The sequence below is a fragment of the Lactuca virosa genome, chromosome 8 (assembly GCF_052849685.1).
Source record: "Lactuca virosa cultivar CGN04683 chromosome 8, Lactuca_virosa_CGN04683_v6, whole genome shotgun sequence".
NCBI classification, from domain to species: Eukaryota; Viridiplantae; Streptophyta; class Magnoliopsida; order Asterales; family Asteraceae; genus Lactuca; species Lactuca virosa.
Genome location: NC_136433.1, coordinates 198,850,170 through 198,865,723, shown reverse-complemented (window position 1 = coordinate 198,865,723; position 15,554 = coordinate 198,850,170).

The following is a 15,554-nucleotide window of genomic DNA, read 5'->3' as shown; positions in this document are numbered from 1 at the left end:
CGATTCATGCTCATTTGGGATCGACTAATCATTAACTTGGCAAAATCAGCAACCATTGATCAATATGTGGATCCAAAAATGATATCGTCAATGTAGATTTGGACTAACATGAGGTTATTTCCATTTGATATTTGGAATAAGGTAGGATCGAGAATTCCTATTTGAAAACCGAAACGTTTGAGAAAATCAGTGAGAGTCTCGTACCAGGCGCAAGGAGCTTGCTTAAGGCCATAAACAGCTTTTTGGAGTTTGTAGCAATAGTTCGGATAATAAAGATTGACAAAACCGCCCGGGGGGGGGGGGTGTTGGAGATACACTTTGGTATCCAGTTCACCATTGCGAAAAGCACTCTTAACATCTATTTGGTAAACCTTAAAGCCTTTGTGAGCTGTGTAAGCAAGAAATATTCTGATGGTTTCAAGACGAGCAATAGGACTGAAGGTCTCGTCATAATCAAGCCCTTCAATCTGAATGAATCCGTGGAAACCAATCTTGCTTAGTTTCGGATAATAACTCCAGCGTCATCTAGCTTGTTTCGGAAGACCCATCTCATACCAACAATAGGGTGATCCTGAGGAGGAGGGACGAGAGTCCACACTTCATTTCTATCTAATTCTGCCAACTCTTCTTGCATGGCTATAATCCAATTAGCATGTTCTAATGCTTCCTTAACGGATTTTGTTCAACCATTGAGATAAATGCCGAGAAATGACATTCGTTTTGGATGATGGTGGAAGAACGAGTTTGTACACCAGCATTGAGATTTCCTATGACTTGATTTTGAGGATGATCCTTTATTCAGATATGTAATCTCGGAAGCTCTTGTGCAGCGGATGATCTGACATCAACAATGGGTTTTTGATGCTCCCCCTGAATATTTTGAATTTGAGGATGATGCTCCCCCTGAACTTCTGAACCAGATATGTCTACATTGTCTTTTTTCGTAAAGTCGGAGAAGTGGGCATCGTCTTCGTTGTTGATTGGAGTGGGATCAAATTCAACGAATTGATCTGCTTCATCTTGGAATACATCCACATTTGATTTGAGAGAAGGATGCATATTCTCCCTCTCAACCTGAGAAGGTTGAAACGGGTTGAAATCAAATGGAGGAAAAGTAGGTGTTGGACTAGAAACATTTTGAGAGATTTGAGTTGTCGTTGATGAGGACGGTCTTGATCTAGATTCCAAATCAAGAGCAATTTCTAGAGGTACGAACATGATTTCGAAGTCGACGTCATGGATAACTTGGGAATTCGGACATCCTGGAGATGGAGCATCGGACTCCATTATGTGGGTTGTGACATGAGTTGGGCCACAATTCCGAACATAGTTGTCATCGAAGGTGACATCAAAACTTTCTTCAGGAACACAAGTCCGACAATTCAGAACTCGGTAGGCTTTGGATTTGGAGTATCCCATGAAAATTGCTTCATCGGCTTTAGGTTGAAACTTCGTGAGTTGATCACGGTTGTTTTTGATAAAGCAACTGCAGCCAATATCGTGTATGAACGAGATACTCGGCTTACGATTTTGATTGAAGCAGGCAGTGGATACAGCGTCAGCCCAGAGATAAAGTGGAAGATTTGCAAAGTTGAGCGTCGATCGAGCAGCTTCAACGAGGGTTCTGTTTCTTCTTTTAACCACACCGTTTTGTTGAGGAGTGTAGGGAGCATATAAATTATGGTCGATGCCTTTGTCGGAGAGGAAATTATCAATGGTGACATTGGTAAATTCGGATCCATTATCACTTCGGATCCGTATTACAAAAAGTTTGACGAGAACTTCAACTCCTTTGATAAAGTTGATAAGTTCCGAGGCTGTCTCAGATTTCAACCTAAGGAAGAAGACCCAGGTGAACCTTGTAAAATCATCAACAATCACAAGAATGTACTTTTATGATGCAGAATTTCTACAATGGAGGGTCCACAAAGATCAATATGCAGAAATTCTAATGGTTTCGAAATTGATTTTTAAATAATAACAGGATAACCTTTCTTGGATTGCTTCCCACATTCACATGCAACACATAAGTGATCATTTTCAAACTTGATGAGTGGCAAACCTCTGACCATTTCACCGGAAACAAGATCATTCATATATCGGAAGTTTAGATGAGCAAGCCTTCGATGCCATAACCAACTAACGTCAGGAACGGCCTTTGAGAGAATACAGAGTTGATTCTCACCAATGATCATGTTGATTTCTAACGGATACATTTTTTTTGTTGCGATTTGACTTGATTAGATATTCTTTCCAATCTTCTGTCATGACGTAGCTACGTTTTTTGCAGAACTCAACTTTTCGGTTGGAGTCAGTGAGTTGAGCCACACTAATCAGATTGTGCTTTAGGTCAGCTACATATGCCACATTTGAGATAGATAAGTTGCCATTGGTGAGTATGCCATAACCTCGGCTCTGAGAATTGGATTTGTTGCCATACGTCACATAGCCAGCATTGGGAGCGAGTTTAAGATCACGCAGGAAGTCTTTCTGTCCTGTTATGTGCATGGAACAACCACTATCAATATACCATATTGTATCTTGTTCCGAAGCATATAGTGCCTACAAAATTAGTGAGTTTTGGAGTTTTTAGGCTCCGATTTAGGTTTAGGGACTTTGGCACGGGCAATGGACTTCAATTGTGACTTTGGAACAACGGGTGTCTCGGAGCGTGTATTCCGAGAGCCTTTGGGAAAGAAGAAAAATGCCATGGTCTTTTCATTAATCCATAAATCATATTCAACCAAGGGTGGTTTGGACACTGCTTTTCTCGGACTAGCAATTTTCTGAGATGACGGAATCATTGTGTTGTCAGAAGTTACAAAAGTATTTTCAACCTTTTTAACTTTCCACTCAAATTTTTGTTTTGAATCTTTTTAGGATTTTTTAACAACAACGTTATTACTAACTCGTTCATTGCTTGCTGCTTTTGATGCTACATTTGATTTCGGAAATTGTTGTGGTTTGAAAATAGTACCATCAGATTTAGCAATAAATACAGTGGAAAATATCCGAGAAGAGTCAGTTTTTGCAGGATGAGTATCAACAGTAACCTTTTTCGGATTAGTATTGACAGACTTGTTTTGATTGACCAAACTAGGAAGATTGGATGGTCTTTTAAGAATCTTAACAGGCCAAAGGTATTGTGGTTCTTAGTGCTTGGGCTAATAGTCTGAGATACTTTCTTTTCGGATCTCTCAATGAATTTGGAATCGTGCCTTGACTTAATTTCCTTTTTTAGGGAATTTTTGTCTTCGATCTTAGGGTCGACAATATATTTCCTATTTAACCAAGGTTTCTTCCGAGAGTCAGATGGTGACTTGGAAGTTTGTCCAACTGGTGGGTTGTCAAACTTAGGCTTGATTGGCACTAGGGTTGTTTTTTAAATCACTTGAGAATTAGAAACACACGAGTCAGATGCGTCATCACATAAAATTTCTTCATCAAAGTCACTATCTAAAGATTCCCAAACGAAATCTGATCAATCAGAGTCAGGTCCAGTTGTATCTGGAATTAGCTCCTCAATAACACAATTGTTAGGAGGATCGAAGTTCGAAACTTGAACTCTGGTGCGGGTGATGCTAGGGAATGATTCTGAGGTCTGGTTCAGGTCCATGTGTATCAGAGGCGGGAAGAGGCGTGGAATCAGGAAATTTGACAACTATGGGTTGATACTCATGAATTAGAGATTGAAACTGCTCTGAGGTCTCAGGAAGGGGTGACAACGGTGAGACAGGGGTATCCGTATGTTTGCGGTTCGGAATGTATCCCATAAAAGTTAGATTTAGTTACTCCTTCAAGGGACGAACAACAGGTTTTGGAAAATCGCTTTCGAGGCCTGGTGCTTCGGACCATGGATGACGAAAATTATGGGTCATTTGTTCATTTACTTCAAGAATATCTATTGCATGATGTAAAGCATCAATTTTGGCATTCAGACATTTGTTACCAGAAACTAAAACATTTCTTGTAGAATAAGTGATTTCACATTTGTCTTTTAAAAGGATACATTCATCTTGAGACATTACAAGCTCTCTTTCTAGTGATTCTATCTTAAGCCTCATATATTCGAAACGTAATCTAAGGTGAGTCGGTTCACTTTCCAGCTTCTCACTTACTTCTATGGCAGACTCATAGGCTTTTTGGATGATGGTCATATCTGATTGGATCTGGGTTATATATGGTTCACAAAGAGATAAATCAAAATTAGTTTTAGTAATCATAGATCTTACCTGCTGAACGATGCATCTTCCTGGTGGATCATTGGTTTCCATGTAGCAAAAGTTTGACTCAACATCCTCATCATCTCCTTCTGAACCTGGTGACCAGTAGCCTTCTTCGCATTCGATCGATTGTCTTTCCATAAGACGCATTTTTCTTCCAGTACTCATATCATCCTCGTCTCCAGAAGACCAATACCCTTCAACATCTGTTGATACAGTAGTGACAAAATCTTTCTCACTAGCAGCCATCTCTTGAGCTCTGCGGGCATAGTATGTAGAATCCGTGATCTTTGGTTTCTGAGTGGTTTCAACCATACAATCTTTGGCAAAATGATTACCATGATCACACTTGTGACAAACAATCTTGGGTTTGTCTGACTTCAGATTATCATGGGATTCAGAGGGATGACTTGATGACGAGATGTTGGGTTTGTAAGCAGGTAGGTTTTCTGAAGGTTAGGAAATGGTTGAGGATTACTCTAGTGAGGGGCTAGGAAACAGTTTTGATATGGTTTGTGAGAGGGATTCCATGGACACTTGTATTTCATGGATAGTAATGCAAACTCATGTTAAAAGCGAACTTCAGACTCAGCTACATCGGGATCAAAATTCTCTGGATGGTTCGGAATAGGTGAAGTTGGTGGAGTACGAAAGGTTGGTTGAGCTGGAGTAACAGGAGGGATAGTTCTAAAGGGATATGATACGTATGGGGTTAGAATGAGTGGATTAACATGAATAAACAAGGCAAGAGTACCTCCTGACAGTTCTTTTAACGTCTGTGCAACGTTTGTTTCATGGCCTTGTAGTTCGTCAAAGAGTTGATAAGGCTTCAACTTCTTTAGAGATCCATTAATCTCAAGACAAGATTTGACATTACCCCAGCCTTTTCCGAGGCTATTAATAAACTTCATGTTGTACTCTAGAGGAGTTCTGGTTATTCCGTGTGCAGTCATGTTGTTTACAGCAATCTGATACCTATTTGAAGACAAGGCAACAGATTGCCTAGAGTAGTGGTGAAGGTATCAAAATCATTAATAACTGAAGTCAGATGTTTATCTTTCATGTTCTCGGATCCTTCAAATAGATCCTGAAGAGTGTCCCAAATCTCCTTTTCGGATTTACATAACTTAATGTGTTCAAAGAGAGATGGAGGAACACCGAACACCATCTCGGAAAATGCAACTTGATATTTATGCAGTTTCTTGATGGATGTAGTAGTGAGAGGTGTTGGGAGTTGTTCTTCTTGGCCCATGAGAGTTGCAGCGACATCTCTCGCCGTTTGTCTGACCGGAACATGTGGACGTTCTTTCACAGATCTACATATTTCTTCACCTTTTTTCCTTACCAAGTAAAAATCTTTCCATTCTAACTTTCCAGCGATCATACTCTTCAACAACTAGCAGTGGGGAATGAGAAGAGCAACCCATGCTATTTGCTATTTGCATTGAATACATTTTTTGAGATGGATTAGGAGCAGCCATTGAAGCTAAGATATTAGAGCAGAAGCGGTATATAGAAGAACTTTTATCCTAAACACATAAATGATTGAGATACCAAGGTAATCTCAGATCAACTATAATCTGTTCTTATGGATTCAAAGGACAACCACTCAAGCTTAGATACCAATTGTGAGAACAAGAATCAATGCGCAAGGACAAGGTTTGAAAACTCAAACCTTGAGTTAATCTTTAAGATCAACGTTTGCTCTTAATATGTGGTTCCAGTCGAATCTGGTACCAGTTAAGACTTAAAGATAAATAATCAACAAAGTATTCAAGTAATAAATGAAGTAAACCTGTGCATAATCAATGCAAAGACAATTTAAGACAAGAAGGATTTAAATGAACGAAGTTTTACTTGCAAGAGATAATGGATTGATGTGCAGAGAATATTGAGTTCTATATTCGGATTGATAATTTGATATCATCTCATGAAACATTCACTCCTTATATAGAAAAAGGAGGTACTTAGTACAAACCACTAAAACATTCTAAGGAACTGATACTAGTAAGTGTTTGACAAACTAACACTTAAAAGATACACACGATTTTGTCCTAGGAACTGTTACATCAAAGGAAAGACAAAAAGCATTTAATTCTGGTACAGACTTCTAACTTCTGAACATCTTGATCTCAGAATTGATCTGGCTTCAGAACTTCATCACATCTCGGATATAAGCTTACTTTAGATCTTGATTGTTTGGGATTGCTAGAGGTTCACTTTTCATGTATCAACAACTACTGTTGCTAGGGAAGGAACGGTATCAAGAAGATGAAGGTGGAAACCGCATGAGATTTTTTGATCATTAGAAGTGCCAGGGGAATTTTTACTATCGCAAGGGTTGGTGATGGTTTGAATTCAGAGATTCTACAGAGGATGGGAGTTGGGGTGAAGATTCGCTAGTTCAAAACAAGGGTTATGGTCTTTGTCACCAGCATAAAGGACTTAAGGATTTGGTGTGGTATCATGGGAAGTGATTGGGGTTATTGGACTTGCAAAGATTTCGGGGAGTATTCTTCCGAATTTTAAGAGTTGGACGATCACCGAGATTGGCTAGTAATGGAACGCTAGTATTAGTAAGCGCATGTCATCATCAGTTTATGTTATATGAATGTAAGATGGGTTGGGAATCTATCAAATTTTATAGGATGGGAGAGCTTTAAAGAATCCAAGTGGGGAAGAATCGTTTAGAATTCTGGGAGTTGCATCGGGTATGGAACTAGGGTAAGTTTCACATCCCATTTAGGAGGAGAGACGACTCAAGTAGTTGTCTGGATTGAAGATGTGTAAGTTGGAACTTCAATAAACATCCAACAACTAGTCGGCGTCTTCTTTGTGATGTATAGGGGGCTTGTGGGTAGATCCAAGTTGAGGGTTGTGTTCAAGCCTCGCCGCCTATTCTTGTTTGATGAAGACTTTGGGGTTCGAAGCATAACCTCAACAACTGATTGGAATTCATTCGGATGCGGGTTCGACTCAGGATGATTGGGGTTGAGATGGTATAGGTGTGGTAAGACCATGTGTGGTAACCATGGATGGTTATACGTGTTTTAAGACTGCATAATGGTCGTAGCATTCACTGGATTGGCAGATAAGATAGAAGTGTTGTAAGCCTATGATGAGATCGTACCATTCACCAGTTTGAGGTAGACTATCGTTTAGGTGGTCATGAGTATGAAGGAGGATCAGTTCGTTCCTTGGACAAGATGGACAGGATATTCAGAGAGCATTGCTCTGTCCTAGGAGGAGGACCATTAGGGTCCGAGGCGGGGATGGGTCGGTGTAGCTCTAGTAGGGTAGGACCCATGAGCGTGGCCCATTCGTTGGTATAGACTGGGTGACACCCATGATCGAGGCCTGTGTGTTTATGGAAATATAGGTGGGACCTGGTAGAGAGCGGTTGGGTCAAAGTTTTGGATCATGGTTTTAGTAGGAATGGTTATGTGGTCAGTGAGTGGCGCAGAGTGATGCATAAGCTAGGGTAGCCATGTCAGTTGGACTCTTAGGAACCTGGTGGCTGGACCAGGTACGAGACTGGCAGTCTCAGCGGTGGTTGGGATCTTTATATCCAGGTTTAGTAAAGGGTTGCCGGGAATCATAAAATTTTGGATGGAATGCAAGTGCAAACCCTTGGATCTCCGGTTACGAATTATGTGTTGGGTTGGCTTTTGGTGGGAACTTGTGTTGGGAATCGAGAGTGTATAGGTGCAAGGTCTTTATTTCAGTAATATATGAATTAAGGAATTTGTATGCCGAGGGCATTAGCAGAAGGGTTCAGTGCAAAAGGAATGTTTTTGATTCTATTGATAGAAAAAGCCTTTGTAATCGTGTTTTGGAATGTTTCTACCTGTGTGTGGGTCGGGAAAGTGATGGGAATTCAGAATTATAGCAGAGGCATAACGGTTCAGCAGCTAAGGAATCAGTGACTTGCTCAGCACTAGAAGATTTATCCCCCATATTTTCTCTCGTTGTTCATTATGTTCATGGAATCGTTAACATCAGGATGAGCCTCTTCTCGAAGGAATATCTAATCCCTTTATCCAAGTGAAAAGTTTTCGGCATCAGCAAATGGTCTGTAATTCTGTTTTCTACTGGGAACCCCAAGTAATCAGAAGTTGAGTAGACAGTTTGGAAGTCAAGTGGAATTGAATTAGCAGTGGTTCAGTATGGGCGGACTGTCGAGGAGTCATACCAATTCGATATTTCAGAATTTGGATATAGCAGAAGTGGTTATTCTGCAGGGGATTAATTTAGGCTGAGAAAGGATTCGTTCATCATCAGGTTTGGAGAGCCCTATTAAGGTTGGGTTCGGTTGCCTTTGGGGAGGCTGTTGTATGCTCGGGGTTGTGGTTGTGTTCCTCAAGCTGTCTGACGTGCGTGGGAAGGTAAGGAATGATTTCGAAGACGAAATCTAATTTAAGTGGGGGAGAGTTGTAACGCTTGATTCATTGTACTTCTTAGTTTAGACCCTTGGGGTGAAATGTTTTGCAGAATTGGTACATAGGGGCAGAATTGTCAACTTCAGGAAAGATGGAGTACGTTGGGCGTACTAGCATATGGTGCTCGATGATCTCATCCACGTACGTTCGGCGTATGTGGAGTATGCTTAGCGTACGTAAGCAAGTTGGAAACCCTAGTTTTAGGGCTTGTACCCTATATAAACCATAATATAACCTCTTTTAACCTTGTTTAACCAGCCTTCATACCTTTAATTGTGTGGTACTTTTGAGCTATTGTGAAGCTTTTGTGGTGTATTTTGTGCATCTTTAAGGGGAAGGAGAAGGTTAAAGACTCATTCTTTGGAGGGGAGCTTATAGATCCAGCTCTAGCACCTTCATTTCGTGGCTTTTGAGGTATAAATTTCAAATCTTGTCATCTCATTTCATAGATCTATGCATTGGCTTGCTTTTAGGCTATTTTGGTCCCTTTTGGTTGGTTTTGTGAGCTAAGGGCGTTTATGGAGCTTATCCTTGTAGATCTGAGCATATTAAGTGTTTCTTAAGCATAAAGGTGCAAACTTTATGGTGGTTTTGGTCTCATGCATGTGTTAAGTCATTTATTAAGCTCTTTTGAGCTCAAGAGCCCCATTAAGCCATGCATGCATGTAAAGTTGGCAACTTTACATGATAAACCACCTTGGGAAAGTCAGATCTAAGTTTTGGGTCGAAGTATTAATCGAATAAGTGTTGAACGAAGAAATTGGCCAAACTGGGAGTACGTTGGGCGTACAAGCTGGTACGCCGCGCATACAAGCCCCAATACGAGTACGCTTAGCTTACGAGCTGAGTACGCCCCGCGTACTCAGCAGATGGGCTTCAGAAGTTTTGGGCTTACGGTGTTGGGACATGTTGGGACTCTAGATGATTAGGTCCTTGTTGGGCCATCAGAATATTATTTTGCGCTAAGTATATTTTTATTCGACCTTTGGTTGAAGGCCCGTGAAGGTGTACGTATTAATATGCTAGATGTCTATGTGACTCTTGCAGGTCGAAGGCACCAGTGTTGGCCTATGGTTTATTATGTTAAGATGCTAGATGTCTGTGTGACTCTTGCAGGTGTACGTATTAGTATGTTTGCCGAGTGGGGCTCGATGTTGGGATAGGCCTGATGATTGTATTGTATGCTATCGAGATATATCCATGAGAGTCTAATTATTGTGTATGTGGTATTTTGGGGAACTCACTAAGCTTCGTGCTTATAGTGTTGTGTGAAATGTGTTTCAGGTACCTCTCAGGATCGCGGGAAGGCGCCGGCTTGATTGTACACACCAGCTCGAGATTATGTTTTGAGGATTTTGGGATATTGTCGAAGATTTAGTTATCTTGTGTTTTGAACAACTTATACAATTGGGTTTTGAGAAATGTGAGATTGTGTTTCATGTGGTTTTAAAAATGAAAATTTTGTTTGAAAATTTAAAGCTTTACAAGTTGGAATCAGAGCCTTTGTTTGAGGGATTCGGATGTACCCTCGGGTATGTTTGGACTCAAACTAAGGATTTGAGACAAAATTTTCTTAAAAGAAATGATTTTCTAAAACGAGTAAGAGTTTTTTTAAGAGAAAACGATATGGAGCAGTGTGTACAATCAGCCAGAGCCTGACGGTGATTTCCCAAAATACCATTACTTGTTTATATTATGAGATGAGATACTTATGAGATATTAGAGTTGCATGCTAGATGATAGGCTAGGTATTTCAGGAATTTAGAGCTAGAGTTTCCTGATTCATGATGCCTTAGCCTAGGGGGATGCTATTGATTGATATTATCTGCTATTTGCTTTGTGTGTGTGCTAAGTAGGGGTGCATAGTAGGAATCTTTTAGAGAGAGTTTTGAGTAATCTAGGAGAGATACCTAGATGAGCATTGATGAATCTACTGAGAGAGTAGTTTGATATCCATGAGGGATAGAGTACTTGTGAATTAGGATCCTAGGAGGAGGGCTTGGGGCGACTATAGGTTGGTGTGGAAGGCAGTATTGGGCCCGTACTACTGAAAGCATCGGATTTGTATGCGACCCAAGTAAGAACTTCAGGATGCTAAGGAGCTTGTAGGGGTGGGTAATTGAGTGTACGCTTGAGCCAATCCCTAATGATTTTGTGTTTGTGTTTCAGAGAGACTATGGTGATTACCCGCAACAACCCCGGGGGCAGTGGTACTAGTGACGAGGAGATCCGCAGGATCATTGCTGAGGAGGTGGCCACAGCTATCAAGGAGGCCATACCACAGATGTTCAGGTCTATTAAGACTACACTGATTGAGACTTTTTATGAGAGATACGCTGCTGTCACAGAGGTTGTTGTTGCCGCAGCCCTAGCTGTTGCGAGGCCACAGGGAGGTGACTCGTTGTTGTTTCGAGAGTTCAGCAACACGAAGCCACCAGAGTTTGACGGGGACTAGGACCCGATTTCTGCCATGAGATGGATCTCCGACAATGAGGGGTGTTTCTATACGTGTTCATGCCCGGAGCACTTGACAGTTCGGTTTGCACTGAACCAACTTCGCTTGGGAGCGAAGGACTGGTGGAAGTTCGTGACGACTGATTTTACTCCTGCAGATCATGTTGCAGTGACTTGGGAGATGTTTACCCAGTTGTTCAGAGACGAGTATGTTCCCCAGGTGGAGAGGGAACGATTGGCCCAGGAGTTTCTGTCTCTCAAGCAGAAGACAGAAATAGTGACAGAGATTATGAGGATGTTTCATGAGACGGCGTTGTTCTGACCTGAGCACGTGTCTACTGAGTAGGCACGTGTGAGTCGGTATTTGAGCATCTTAAGGAGAGATATTCGGGAGTTCGTGGTGAACTCGTCATATCATACATTGGCTAACTTACAGACCAATGCCAGGAGGAGAGAGATTGAGCTAGAGATTTAGACCAGAGAGGAGGTAGAGTCTCAGGGGAGAGAAAGGAGACCAATGCCATTGCAGCCGGCGACGAAGCGGGCTAAGCCCGCTGATACGAGAGCAGGAGGCCAGAAGGGTCACACTTGTGGCAAGTGCGGCAAGAGCCACGAGGGATCTTGTCAAGTAGGGATTTGCTACAAATGTGGCAAGGAGGGGCATATGACGAAGGACTGCCCCAACCGATTTTCGGTTTGCTTTCATTGCAACCAGACTGGCCACCAGAAGGCCGAGTGTCCTCAGCTCACACAGGGATCAGCCCAGTCTTCTACTCCTACTGCTTTACGTGTTACTGATGATCGGTCGGGAAAGGCTGAGGCTCCGATAGCTTGTAGGAGAGCATTCCAGCTGACTGCGGAGTAAGTCTGCGCAGCGCCTGATGTTGTTGCTGGTACGTATCTCCTTATTTATGTTATTTTGAGATTTGTTTATGCTTATACAGTGGTGCATTTAGGTACTTTTCTTGTGAGTTTTGTGCCTGCCTTTGTGTTATTTGACTCGGGTGCGAGTCGATCTTTCGTGTGTTTATCCTTTAGTCGTCACATTAGTGTTAGACGCGAGGCGTTGAGTCGACCACTGAGGGTTTCTATAGCCGATGAGCATGCGGTTTTTTCCACTAATGTATTCCGGGGATGTGTTTTAGAGATTTTTGGTGTTGAGTTCCCGATAGATCTGGTGCTGATAGCGATGGGTGATGTATGTGTCATAGTGGGCATGGATTGGTTGAGCCGGTTTGGAGTTGTGATTGACTGTGAGCGTCAGATGGTGACCATACGAGACCCTAGTGCAGGAGTACTCATTGTTTATGGCGAGGGAACTAGATCGAGATCAGCTTTCTGCTCTGCCACCAGGGCAAGATAGAGTCTATAGCAGGGATGCATGGGGTTTTTAGCATATGTGATGGATACGCGGGTAGCCACTGAGAGGTCGAGTTCTGTTTTCGATGTTCCCATAGTATGTGAGTTCCCGGATGTTTTCCCTGAGGATTTGTCGGGTGTGCCTCCTGAGAAACAGGTGGAGTTCCTGGATTGATCTGATTCCGGGGGCGGCGCCTATTACAAAGGTACCTTATCGCCTTGCACCGCCCGAGATGCAGGAGTTATCCTCGCAACTTCAGGAGCTGCTGAGAAAGGGTTTCATTAGACCGAGTAGCTCACCGTGGGGAGAGCCGATCCATTTTGTCAAGAAAAATGATGGTTCACACCGGATGTGCATTGATTACCGAGAGTTGAACAAGTTGACGGTCAAGAACCGTTATCCACTACCGAGGATCGACGATTTGTTCGATCAGTTGCAGGGAGCATCTTGGTTTTCCAAGATTGATTTGAGATCTGGGAATCATCATATGAGGGTCTGCGAGGAGGATATCCAGAAGACGCCCTTTCGGACTCGTTATGGGCGTTACGAGTTTGTGGTGATGCCTTTCGGGCTCACCAATGTACCGGCAGTGTTCATGGACCTCATGAACCGGGTGTGTAGGCCCATATTGGGTCGATCGGTGATCGTGTTCATCGATGATATTTTGGTGTACTCGAGGTCTAGGGAACAGCACGAGGAAATTTTACGGGAGATTCTTGGAGTGTTGAGGATGGAAAAGCTTTATGCCAAATTCTCCAAGTGTGATTTCTAGTTTCGAGAGGTCCAGTTCTTAGGACACCTCGTTAACCAGAATGGGATTTTGGTCGACCCGGCCAAGATTGAGGCAGTTATGCAGTGGGAGGTGCCAAGGTCCCCATCCGAGATCAGGAGTTTTCTGGGACTGGCAGGCTACTATCGAAGGTTTATCAGAGATTTCTCCAAGATTGTTGTTCCTCTCACCAGATTGACTAGGAAGGGTGTTACATTTCCTTGGGGGCCTGAGCAGCAAGCATCATTCGAGACTCTTCGCTAGAGATTGTGCAAAGCTCCAGTGTTAGCCCTTCCGGATGGAGTAGAGGACTTCGTAGTCTACTGTGATGCATCTATTTCGGGGTTGGGTGCCATGTTGATGCAGAGGGGGCACGTGATAGCTTATACATCAAGGCAGTTGAAGCCTCACGATATGAGATATCCCACCCATGATTTGGAGCTAGGGGCAGTGGTATTCGCCCTCAAGATTTGGCGCCACTATCTTTATGGTGTCCGATGTACCATATACATGGACCATAAGAGCCTGAGATACCTCATGGATCAACCCAACCTAAATATGAGACAGAGGAGGTTGTTAGATGTAGTGAAAGACTATGATTGTGAGATTTTGTATCATCCTGGCAAGGATAATGTGGTAGCCGATGCCCTGAGCCGTAGAGCGGCGAGTGCTCCGATCTGAGACGTGTCTATGAGGATGATGGTGATGACTCCAGTTTTAGATACCATTCGAGAGGCTCGGGCGTTGGCTATGAGACAAGAGTACCTCAAGAGAGAATGGGTGGTTGGGTAGATTTCTGAGTTTGAGACGGATGGATGTGGGCTTATGACCTACCGTGGACGGATATGGGTGCCATACATGGGTGGAGTTCGACAGACTTTGATGGAGGAGGCCCATAAGTTGAGGTTTTCCATTCACCCTTGGGCCATTAAGATGTACTTGGATATGAAACATGAATACTTGTGGCCCTGTATGAAGAGAGATGTGGCATGGATAGTTGAGAGGTGTTTGACCTGCCGTAAGGTCAAGGCAGAGCACCAGCGCCCTCATGGCAAGTTGCATCCCTTGGAGATTCCTCTATGGAAGTGGGAGCAGATTTCCGTCGATTTTATTACCAAGTTACCAATGACTATGCGGTTTGTCGATGCGATTTGGGTGATTGTGGATCGGTTGACGAAGAGCACTCACTTCCTGGCTATCAGTGAGAGCTCTTCTGCGCATAAGTTGGCTAAGGTTTATGTTCGAGAAGTGGTGCCACGTCATTGGGTGCCAACATCGATAGTGTCAGATCGTGAGTGCATTTTACTTCCAGGTTCTGGAAGAAATTTCATGAGGAGTTGGGTACCCGGCTACATTTCAGCACCGCGTACCACCCCCAGACATACGGGCAGAGCGAGCGGACGATTCAGACGCTTGAGGACATGCTACGCGCATGTGTTATGGACTACGGTGGGAGTTGGGACTCCTACCTGCCCTTGGCTATGTTTTCTTACAACAACAGCCATCACTCCAGTATTGGGATGCCTCCCTTTGAGCTTTTATACAGGAGGAGGTATCGGACTCCCATTTGTTGGGGAGAGGTCGGGCAGAGAGTGATGGGGAGCACTAAGATAGTGCTCAAGACGACAGAGCAGATCCAATAGGTCAAACAGAGGTTGCTGACGGCCCAGAATCGTCAGAAGAGTTACGCAGACCGGAGACGTTCCGAGCTAGAGCTCCAGGTCGGCGATTTTGTCCTCCTAAAGGTATCTCCATGGAAAGGGGTGATTAGATTCAGGAAGCGGGACAAGTTGGGCCCTAGATACATTGGTCCTTTCAGAGTGTTAGCTCGAGTGGGTAAGGTAGCTTATCGGTTAGATTTGCCTGCAGAGTTGAGCCAGATTCATGACACCTTTCATGTATCCCAGCTAAGGAAGTGTGTAGCAGACGAGACGGCAGTGGTGCCTCTAGAGGACATTCAGGTTGATGATCGCCTGAAGTATATTGAGAGAACGGTAGCGATATTGGATAGGAAAGTAAGGACATTGAGGAAGAAGGAGGTGCATCCGGTTAAATTTTAGTGGCAGCACCGCAGAGGTTCGGAATGGACATGGGAGTCGGAGTCCGAGATGCGTGAGCATTACCCAGAGCTGTTTCCCGAGGATGACTTTGAGGACGAAGTCTAATTCTAGTGGGGGAGAATTGTAACACCCCGAAATAAGGTATGTACCGATAACCCTTAATTTTATTGAATTGACAAGTCTAGCCCTTAATTGAGAAAAGGTGACAAATGAGTACGCGGGGCGTACGCGTGTGTACGCTCAGCGTAC